The 11,168-nt window shown below is 38.8% G+C and overlaps 1 pseudogene; it reads right to left on the bottom strand.

Annotated features, from left to right (window-relative positions):
* Positions 1-4,631: 4,631 nt before the first annotated feature.
* LOC105742125 lies at positions 4,632-6,616 on the bottom strand (annotated as a pseudogene).
* Between the last annotated feature and the right edge of the window lie 4,552 nt (positions 6,617-11,168).

Genomic DNA, 11,168 nt, shown 5'->3' with positions numbered 1-11,168 from the left:
AGACTTCCATCAGTCCAATTACTTTGATTGTTTTGAAAGGTAAATATCATGGGCTTCTTTGTGTCTTTCCTCCATGGGTTTTCCTTGCCTACTATACAGGAAAAGCCTGGTTCTGATTCTGTAGAGGTCTGTTTCAGCCCTGCTGATGGAAACAACAGGAGAGTGCTCTGCCTCAGAGATCAACTGGGCCTTGGCTCATTCTGATTTTGTTCTGCATAATTGTTACAGAAACAAGTTTTCCTTCCCTCTTGCATTGCTGGGGTGCCCTCTGCCCTGAGGGAGGCTTTGACAGTTGTGGCCAGGATGCTGAGTGTGCTAGCTACAGCCCTCCCATTGCATGTGGGAGGAACAGGCAGGATATTATTATCATTGTCTATGTTTGGGAAACTTTTGCTCTCCTCAGTCTCACCACTGGCTGCCAGCACTGCAATGCCACCAGCCAGCCCCGAAGGTGAGTGCAAAGTACACGGCAATTAAAGTTTAACCTGTTATGTTTTCAGCTTTATTGCGTCTGGGTTGGAAATGTCTCTCTCTTCATCTCACATAGTGGAGAGGATAGTGGGGCTGTGGATCTGCTCAAACCACCAGGCTTGCACTGAGTGGCCATGTTGCTTTCTCTATTAGGCTGGTCCTTTCCCAGGACAGTATGTATGCTGGGTCTGGGGTGGGCTGGACATATGATCCTCTCTCACCACCTAACCACTGATACTGGTCCTACTGGATCATTGTTCACCTATCCATCCATCTCAGGCTTTTGAGTGTTTGTTTGTTTGTTTGTTTGTTTGTTTTTTGGTCCTCACTTCAGAGTAAACATCAAATCCCAAATGCTCACTGTGGCTGTGTCTCCTCTTTCATGAGTTGATTATCATGAAGTCCTCTGGTCTAGTTTTTAATTTTGGCTTGCCAATCTGTGTTTCTTAATTGAAAAATTAAGAAGTTAGCACTGAAGAGTGTCTCCTAATGCCTGCCATTGCTAGTTTTGCAGTATTGGATATGTTACTAATACTCCTGTCATCCCTGGGTGGGTCTAGCACCCAGCTCCACTCTGGCCAGCAGCTCAATGGGATCATAAATTTTAATATCAGTAAAGCATTAAAGATACAAAATTTTTAAAAGTTTTTTTGGAAAGGGATGAAAAGGAGAGGATGGATAGCTGGTTTGATAGGATCTGGAGCAAGAGGAACCAGAAAGGTGTTATCTCTGGGCCCTTTGTTCTCAGGTGCTTGTCTGAGGGGCCCAAGACCCTTTCCCCCTACTCAAAACTTGCCATAACCTTCCAGGACTTGCCAGGTGGCTTTCAGGCACCTCTGCCTACATCATCTCTTCCAGTGAACAGGTTTCTTTCTGTCCTGTTTATTTGTCCCTGACCTACTTTTCAGGGCCCATCTTTGGAGTGGGCAGCTAGTTGGAGGAGGAGTATCTTATTCATGGTCATCTTAGTGTTAGTAAGGGGTTGTGTGTTGTTTTTTCTATTGTATGATAGATACATGATGAGTATAGACCCTTGCATAGGTGAGAGTACATATCTGTATAAGAGCTTTAACCAAAGTCAGTCAGCCTCCCCTCCGCTGATGTCTCCCCTGTATTGTATTGGAGGTGGAGAGGGACTGCTACCTCATCCTGGCTTTGTGTGTTTGGTTCTGTCTATATTCTGCCTGTCAGCTGTTTCTCTCTGTGGTCTCTTGGTGCTAGAATCAAGGCCATTTGGCACCTTTATTTATCTGTTTTTTCCCTGTCTCTATTCCCGTCCTTCACCTATTTGCCAGAGGAATTTCTCTGGTAAAGTTCTAACTTCTTTAGTCAGGATCAGCCGGAAAATCTAATGATGTCTCCATTCAGTGTTTTCCCACCCTTGCACCCTGGCTCCTACACTTATTTGTTGGTATACTCTTTAATTTGTAAGTAGTGTTAAGTATATCCTTAATGGTCATCAATTCTTTTAGCTTCTGCTTATTTTGAAAGAGCTTTATTTTTCCTTCAATTCTAAAGGATAGCTTTGTTGGATATGCAATCTACATTGGTGATTATTTTTATTCAGAACTTGAAACACACTATTCCATCCCTTATTGGCCTTTATAGCACTTTGCTGAAAAATCCATTATTCAAATGGTTTGCCTTTATAAGTAAGTTGGCATTTTTCTCTTGCAACTTTCAACAGAATTTTTGGTGCTGTACTCTTAACATTTTGCTTACAATATGATGTGGGGAGATTCTTTTCTGGTCAAGTCTCTTTAAAGATCTAAATAACTCTGGTCCCTAAATAAACAAATTTTTGTCAAGATTTGAGAAATCTGCTGGATGTGATATCACATTCCTGTAATTTCAGCACTTGAAAGGCTGAGGCAGAAGATTTGCCATGGGTTGCAAGCCAGCCTGAGCTACATAGTAAGTTCAAGGTCAACCTAAACTACATAGCAAGATTCTGCTTCAAAAAAGAAATTGAGAAAATTTCTGCTATTTTGTCACAGAATTTGGTGTCTTATGCTTGTAAACTGCATCTTGAGTCCCTTTTATATTGAATACACTCTTAAATTTGGTTTTTAAATTATATCCCAGAGTTTTGCATTTTTTCAGAATTCCTCATTTTTCATTATTTAAATACTATCTAAATATAATTCACTAATTTCATCTTTAAACCTGGAAGTTCTTCTATAGAAAGGATCAGTTAATGCTTTAATAATTTTTTATTTTCTTAATTTCTTATAACTTTTCTTCCAATATTGTATGCATATATCTCATAATCTAAACAGCTAATTTTAAGACAACACTGTGCAGTACAACAAATACTGTCAAATTCATATTATTTTGTTTAGTGAAATTATGTATCATTTTTAATTTCTTTTCTTTTTTCTTTTTTCTTTTTCTTTTTCTTTTTCTTTTTTTTTTTTTTTTTTTTTTCAGAACCGGGGATTGAACTCAGTGCCTTGCACTCGCCAAGCAAGCACTTATTCTACTGAGCTATTTCCCCGGCCCTGGGGCTTTTATTCTATTCATTTTGGTGTTTAATATAGACCATCTACTTAAGCAGGCAATGTCCAGTAAGACTTAAATTACCAGTTGCTACTGGTAATGGTCAGTAATGTAACCCATTTCTTAACCATGACATTAAAAGTCCTTATCATATATCAGCAAAATCCAAAATAATGGGTCAACTAGTAAGCCTGGATGCTACATAAAATTTTAAATGCAAGGACTACTTTCTTAATTAAAAAGAGTGCTTAAGAGTTGCAAAGTACATAGATTAAATCTATAGGTGTATTTTTTAATGTATGTATTTCCTTATTTAGAGACAAGGTCGTGCTATGTAGCCTAAGCTGGTCTTGAACTCATGGTGATCCTTCTGCTTAAGCTTTCTGCTGGGATCCCAAGTATGTGCCATCACACCCGGCTGTAGGTGTATTCTTGGTTTCCTACCAGACACATATGATAGCATTCTCTACCATAAGAGTTCTCTCATGCAGTGTTGCAGAGCACCTGACTTTAAGGAACAAATCAATAATCAAACTAGTGAAACAGACTTGGGAAAAGATTCATACATTATGAAGGTGTTAGAGCTTGAATAACAGCTGTTCCACAATCTGCCAATTTTTAGCACTAGTCAACAATATTGCTGACCTAGAGACTCATGTAATGAGATTTAATTACCAATTAATTAATAGATTCTAAGGTTTATTAGTTTGAATTTTTTTTGTACCAAGGATGGACTCAGGACCTTGCTCTTGTCAAGCAGGTGCTTATGCTGCTGAGCTATCCTGCCAGACCTAGATTCCAAGTCTTAAAGGCAGGCAATACATTAATGAAAGCAATAAAAAAAAAATGTACTGTGTATGAACTGCTTACAAAAAATTTTGAATGTCACAAGGAATATGGTGCTACTATAAATGAGATGTTTAAGCTAAGTGGTTAACATAAAATGTCCAACCCTATAACTAACAAAGAATATTTAAGATCCAGGAAATAATTTCTGCAAAAATAATGCTACATTATGTTTGTTTGTTTATTTTTGTGGAACCGGGGATTGAACTCATGCCTTTATGCTTGCCAGGCAAGCACTTATTCTACTGAGCTATCTCCCCAGCCCCCACATTATGTATTTTAATCAGTGTATTTTAGATGGTATTCACATTTCTTATATTTTTTGTTGAGTCAGTGACTACATCTTTGTCATTTTCATTTCATCAGAAGCCCCAAGAAAATCTAACTTGATAACAATCATTTCAAGTGAGAGAGAAGAGTTGGTCAGATAGCTCAGCGGATTAAAACTCCTGCTTAAGCAGATGCAGGAACTGGGGTTCAATCCCTGATCCCCAGAGTGTCATGCTGGCCCTGCCCCCGGGGCGCACTGAGATGGTCATTGAGACTTGGAGTGGTGGCACGCGCCTGTAATCACAGCACTTGGGAGGCTGAAAACAGGAAGATCACGAGTCTGATCTGTGCAATGAGACCCTGTAGACTCTGTACTAAAATACATTCAAAAAGCAAATAAATAAAGTGAGAAGAGATTAAAAGCAGAATCAGCAAGAGCATTATGGGTACCAGTTTGGTCAGTGTGTGCTTGCAGGTGTCTCTCGGATAGGTGTTATCTGTCACTAGAATAGGTGCTATCATTTTATTCCATGGTGCCAAATATCTCACTGGGATCTCTTCACCAGAATAGTGAGGTGATGTTTAAAAATATCTCTTCCCTGATCGAAGGTAGAGTGGCTTTCTGGTTCCACCAAAACTGGTGACATCATTGTTTAGAGTAGAATATATAGCTTCCATGGTACCCTTTACTAGATGTGGTGCAAAATTCCAGTAACCACCACTGAGTGCCAATTGTTCCCCTGGTGTATGTATTATCAGGACCATTTGCAAATACAGAGTAACCAATAATCACTATATAGAGCACACCAAGAGCCATATATCATAGGCAGCATCATAGCCTTGTCATTTGAAAATTTGCAGTATAACAGGGAGTCCTGAGAAAACTGATTTCTACTCTTAGCTGCTTCACAAAGACAGAATCACAAACTTGAATAAATGCTGGATTGCCAGATTCACCCAGATAAGGAATGCTGCTACGTCTCAAGTCTCTGAGGACAAGCCCTTGTGCATAAAGATAATCAACAATCTTGGTTATAGAAAACAGGACAACAGTGGCCTCTTGTTCAGAGAAAAAGTTCTAAGAATTTTATCTAGAAATTCACTCCTTTCATACATTCTGTTGCTATATATACATGCAGTCAATCATCATATACATTCTTAGAGTAATAATGTTTGGATGCTTTCCACAGCACAGAAAAATTTCAATTTCTTCTGTTGAGTCTCTCTTGCTTTTATCAATAATCTTTATTTCAAACTACTTTTCGTGGCTTGGTGTATACCTCTCTTGCCAACAAAGTATGAGCCAACTCAACTATATTCTTCTACTTCATATATGTCAGTAAACTAAATATCATTCCCATGTAACTAATGAAAGACTGAATGTACATCAGCTATTTGTCTAGCTTGACTTTTATCACTTGAGGTAATAAGAATAAACTAAGCTCCCCCAAAAGTTGATATTCACCACCATTAGGACACTTCCTGATGGCCTAGTGATTAGGATTTGATACTTATTACCACTATTTGGAATCCCAGGTGAATCTTTGGGAGTTTCACATCAAAACAAAATATATCTTCTGACCTGCCACTTGCAAATTTGAAAGATAAATGAATTTCTCTTTTGTACAGTTTATTCCAGTAGATTGTTGAGAAAAATGAATGCTTTTTAATTTCTTTAACTCCATCCTGTTCTGAACCTTCTCAGTCAGGAATTTATTTGAAAAGCATGAGCGTTTTCAGTACTCAAAAACTATGGCATCTGAAGGTTGGGTCTTTTTAATCTTTTTTTGTTGTTGTTGTTAAAGTAGTGTACCAGGGAACACTTCAAACATTAGCATACCAAAAGACAGCCAGTTGGCACTTCAAGTATGGCCTCTGATTATTTCTGGAACCATATATTTCACAATTCCATGAAAAGAATATGCTAGTTTTCCATGATTAATATACTCTTAAGCCAAAATCTGTTTGTTTGATGTGAACTTCTTCACCAAGAATATTTTTTTCTGATTTCAAGTTTTTATGGATTATTCCCAGGATATATAGGTTATCTAAAGCAAGTCCATATGCAGCCAAGTAGAACTTGACATCTTCTGAAACCATCTTTTTAAATGAATGTGTAAACATGTCTCCTTCCCTAAGAAAATTCAAAATAAGCTACAACTTCCTTTCAGTTTCATAATGCTACTTGGCAATCAAAGTGTGATTAATGTCTACCAAAATTTCTCACTTATCCAAGCACAGACCCAAACTTTAAGTGTGACCTTCTGTAATATTTTAGACATCAACCTATCTAGCATTAGAGCCTGAGATTTTTTAAACTAAGAAAACCTTTCCAAATCATCCCTGCCCTAATACTTCTTAAAAATCAGACTGGAAAGAATATGCCTTTTCATAGCTTCATATGATGTGTGAGCACAATTTCTTCAATGCTGTCTTCAGTTCGTGGATTAATCTCCTCCTCATCCATAGGTTCATCCGTAATTTGTTGTCCATTTAGTGTGACAAGACTAAGAATCAGCTTCCCAATCATCCTAAATAAATATCAGAGACATATGTAAAGACTTAGTTAGGTACAGTGCTATTCATTGTACTCATTATAATAAGGCTGGAGACTGAAAAGATTACAGACATCATTGACACTAAGCAATGCCCCAGCAAATGTTTCTAAATTTCAGAGATAAATATAAAGCCCTCTGTGCTCTCCCATGGGCACTTCATGGCCATATCCTCCTCCCAGTCCATCAGGTGCACATGTAGAATCTCCCCCGCCTGTCACCTTCAGTACCTCTTTGCTGCCTGCTCCCACCCCACCCCCCCACACACATACAGAGCTCATCCTTTTTTTCTTCATTTATTCCTGGTGTGTATTTTTCTTTTGAGAAGTATCTATTCAGGTTGTTTGTCCATTTGTAAATTGGATTGCATGGTTCTAAATTAACTTTTTTTCCAGCTCTTTGCATTCCCTGGATATAAATTCTCTGCAGGATAAATGCTACAGGTGGTTCATATTTTTTCCCATTCTGTATCTCTTCACTCTGTGGGTTGTTTCTTAACAGGTTCTTGATAGGTTTAGGCAAATCATTTTTCGCTCTTTGCTTTTGGTTACTTATTGTTGTGGTTTATATCTAGATGTCTCCCTGCCACCACTACCACCACTATCAAAGCTTCTTGGGCTTAGAGGCAGGGATTATGGTAGGTGTTCGGACTATGACAGTGCAATAGCTGACTTGTTATTAGGAGGTAGAATATAGTCCAAAGAAGCATATTACAGGAGCTTGACCAGGAACACCATATATCCCTTCCTGGATCCTCCATTCTCTCTCTGTTGCCTGGCCACCAAGATATGAGGAGCTTTTCCTCTGCCATGTGTCTCTGCAATGCTATTTTTTCTTTGGAGCCACCTGGCCATGGACTGAGCTAAAATAAACCTCTTCCTTTCAGTTGTATCATGTATTTTGTCTCAGTGTTGAGCAAAGTGACTAAGACAGATTTTGATACCAAAGAAGTGGAACTGACATTACTTATGTGATTCAGGGTCTCTAGAACTGGTTTATGAGAAATCTGTACAGGTTTAGAGATGCCAGGTAGAAAAAAGAGCCCTAGAATATAAGCCAAACTTGATGAGTATTCTGGTCATTCTCAGAAAACCAAAATGCTGATTTTAAAAGGACAGTAAATAATGCAATGTGTTAATTATTGAAACTGTCCTACCAATTTGCTTTGAAACTGTCTCATTGCTATTTGTTTATCAATAAAATTATGGGCAAAAAATAAAAGGAGAGTAAATAAAGTTCAATCTCAGGAGGTTTCAGGTGAAAACAAACACTCCTTTGACAGTTGGACTCCAGGTGATGTGTGTTACACTCTGGCAGAATATTTGTCTACATTTTGCTTATCTCCTGGGACTTTGTGGGAGACTGAGATTAAGGGCAGTAGACTTATTCATTCCCTGGAGAAAATTTCAAGGCAACCCAACTTTCAGGCTGTGGGATATGTATTGCATGATAACTATAGTTAGATTTACATTGAGAAACAAGAGCAAAAGGCCCATTTTTAAAACTTTTCACTTTTGCCAGAAAGTAAGGGTCTGTAAAGATAGAATGTAAGAGTGTGGTTGCTGAAAATATTACAAAGAAGCCAAGTACCTTGTATCAGGACAATAGGATCCATGCCTCAAGGGGATTCTGAGAACTAGCAAGGCCCCAACATGCCCAAGCTCAAAGTTGAAAATTGTGAAAGACTTTGCCTTAAAAAGAAAGCCACAGGAAAACCAGCTATTTCCCAGAGCTTAATCATGCAGGTATTCATAGGCCTCTGCAGCCGTGATATAAGGGGTCCTAGATACTGCTTAGGAGCTGGTAGATTTTTTTTTCTCAAATTTTTTATGGATCTGATACAGGGTCTCACTACACATCTTGGACTCATAGTGATCCTCCTGTTTTCAGCCACCCTAGCACTGGAATTACAGGCACAAGCCACCATGTCTGGTCTCTGTGGCCAGCTCAGCACATCCTGGGGCAGGGCTAGTGCAGCAAGTGGTGCAGAGATCAAATCCCAGTCCCTGTGCTTGCCTAAGCAAGTGCTTAGTCTGCTAAGCTACCTCACTGGCCCTGGTAGCAGATCTTGACATTGTTCACATGGTTGTGGTTTGACAGGCATCAGAATGGAAGAGTTGTTGGGCCAAGGAGACTTCCACCCACATTCCAGACATAGGCCTGGCAGGCCAGACAGTGTCCTTATCATCAGAAAGCAGTGAATGAAGTTGTGATAGTGAAGCCAAAAGTACGGTGCAAATCACAGGAAGTTGGAGACAACAGAATCATGAACTGTTGGCTGAGGAAAGTAGTAGGCGGTGATCAAAGCCACCTCAAGAATAACGCCATGGGAGTTACAATCAACATCTTCTAGGTTGAGGGACATCCAAGTCTTTTGGAGTTTATATCTTTATTCTATCTTTATTCTAGGATTTAAATTTTGTTCTTTTGGTTTTCAGCTGCTATGGTCCCAATGCTTTCTATCATCCTATTTCTCCTTTTCAGAATGGGAATATTTGACCTGTGCCATTGAATGTCAGTAGACTGTTTAACTTTATTTTTTATTTGTTGTATGTGCTCACAGCTAAGAATATGTTAAGTCTTAGAGGAGACATCGTACTTGCAATGATACTGGAACTGCTAATATTTTGGCAACCCTTAGAGATGAAATAACTGTATTGTATAAAGAGATGTACAGGAGTCTTGGGGGGGGCAGGGCAGAATGTTATCATTTATTTCTGGATATCTACACAAAGGCTCCTGCACTCAGAAATAGGGTTTGTGAAGGGAAGGTGAACCATGAGTGCACTAACACTATCTTATGTTGTTATGAGTTTGGGGCATGGTTGAAGGACAAAAGTCACTGGGCGCTGACCTGGAATGATGACTCTCCCTTCCCAGAGCCTCCCTTCTCTATCTGCAGATGAGCTTCCATGACACAAACAGCAACTTTTCTGCTGCCATGCCTCTCTACCATGCTGGGGTTTTTTTGGTGATTACTAGCCATGGATAGCAAAATGAGCCAAAGTAAATATCTTCTTTGAGTTAATTTGACCCTGTGATGAAAAAAAGTAACTAAGATAGTGGGCTTTTGGAGTCATATATAAAACAATTGCTTTTATGCCAATTTCTTGAAGTGTTTTTCTTATATTTCATCTATTACACTCATAAAATACTTATTCTCTTGTTGTTGGGTGGAACACTGTAGACATCTACTAAGTCTAAGATGTGGTTCAACTCTTGTATTATTTGATTTTTTTGTCTAGTTGACTTATTTGTGATGTAGGGCATTGAAATCTGTCTTAATTACTTTTCTCTTCCTGCTGAGACAAAATACCCAATATCCAAAGTTAAAAGTAGAAAGGTTTATTTAGCTCACAGTTTGTAGAGGCTTCAAATAGTAGTCGACTGGCTCCAAGGCAAGATGGCATAGCAAAGGGGCAAACATTAGTGGAGGGAGAAGACAGCAAAAACAATGAAAGACAGACAGAGACAGAGGAAGAGAGAGAGAGGGCTCTTTCTGACTCTTATATTGTATGCAGGCGTCCCACCCTAGGGTAGGTGTAACACTCTCACCCTTAATTCTAGCATTGGGCTATGAATCAATCACAAACTCTAGATTTGACTACCTCCAAAAAGTTTCTCTATGGTTGTATGAAGCTTTGGGGGAACATCCAGACACAAACTATAACAAGTTCCCCCACCAGAATTATGTTGGTGTTTATCTAACCATTAATATCCAGTAGCATTTGTCTTATGAAATTGGGTACACAAATGTTTGGCACACATATATCTATAATTTTCATCTCTTTCTGTTCAGTTGTTCCTTTAATTGACATGTAGTAACATTTTTTTTTTGCCTGTTCTGATCAGTTTTGGCTTGATGTTCACATTGTCTGAAAATAGAATAGCTTATTCCTGGTTGTTTTGTGTCCCATTGCAAGGAATATTGTCCTCTATCCTTTGATTGTTTTTAACCCATGTATTTCATTTTTGATTAAATGTATTTCTTGCATGTAGTACAGTGTTGATTTTTTTTAATCCAATCTGTCAATGTGTGTCTTTCGAGACCACTCACGTTGGAAGTTATTACTGAAAGGCAAGTACTTATTCTTATCGTTGCATTATTATTGTTGCTGAGTCTTTTTCCACTTCTTAACTTCTCATCCTGCCTGGTGTACTAGACATTTGGCTTCATTAACTTCATGGGCTTTACCTTCTATTGCTAGAATATCCTTGAAATTTTTGAGTACTAGTTCTGTGGTCATGAACTTAAGCTGTTCTTTGTTGTATAAAGACCATATTTCCCTATCAATTTTTAAGGATAGCTTTGTAGGTTATATTAGTCTAAGTTAGGTGGCTTGAAACATTGCACCTCACTTAAAACACAAGTCTTAAAGACTCTTCTAGGACCAGCAAGATAGCTCAGTGGACTGAGTGCCTGCTTTGTCAAGCACAGGGATCAGGGTACAATCCCTGGTCTCACATGCCACACCAGCCCCACCCCTAGCTGCGCTAAGCCCATGACCAAGTCTGGGCATGGTGCTG

Source organism: Octodon degus, unplaced genomic scaffold (assembly GCF_000260255.1).
Source record: "Octodon degus isolate 3935 unplaced genomic scaffold, OctDeg1.0 scaffold00037, whole genome shotgun sequence".
Taxonomy (NCBI): Eukaryota; Metazoa; Chordata; class Mammalia; order Rodentia; family Octodontidae; genus Octodon; species Octodon degus.
Note: the sequence above shows the minus strand (reverse complement) of the source record. Positions and strands in the feature narration are given on the sequence as shown.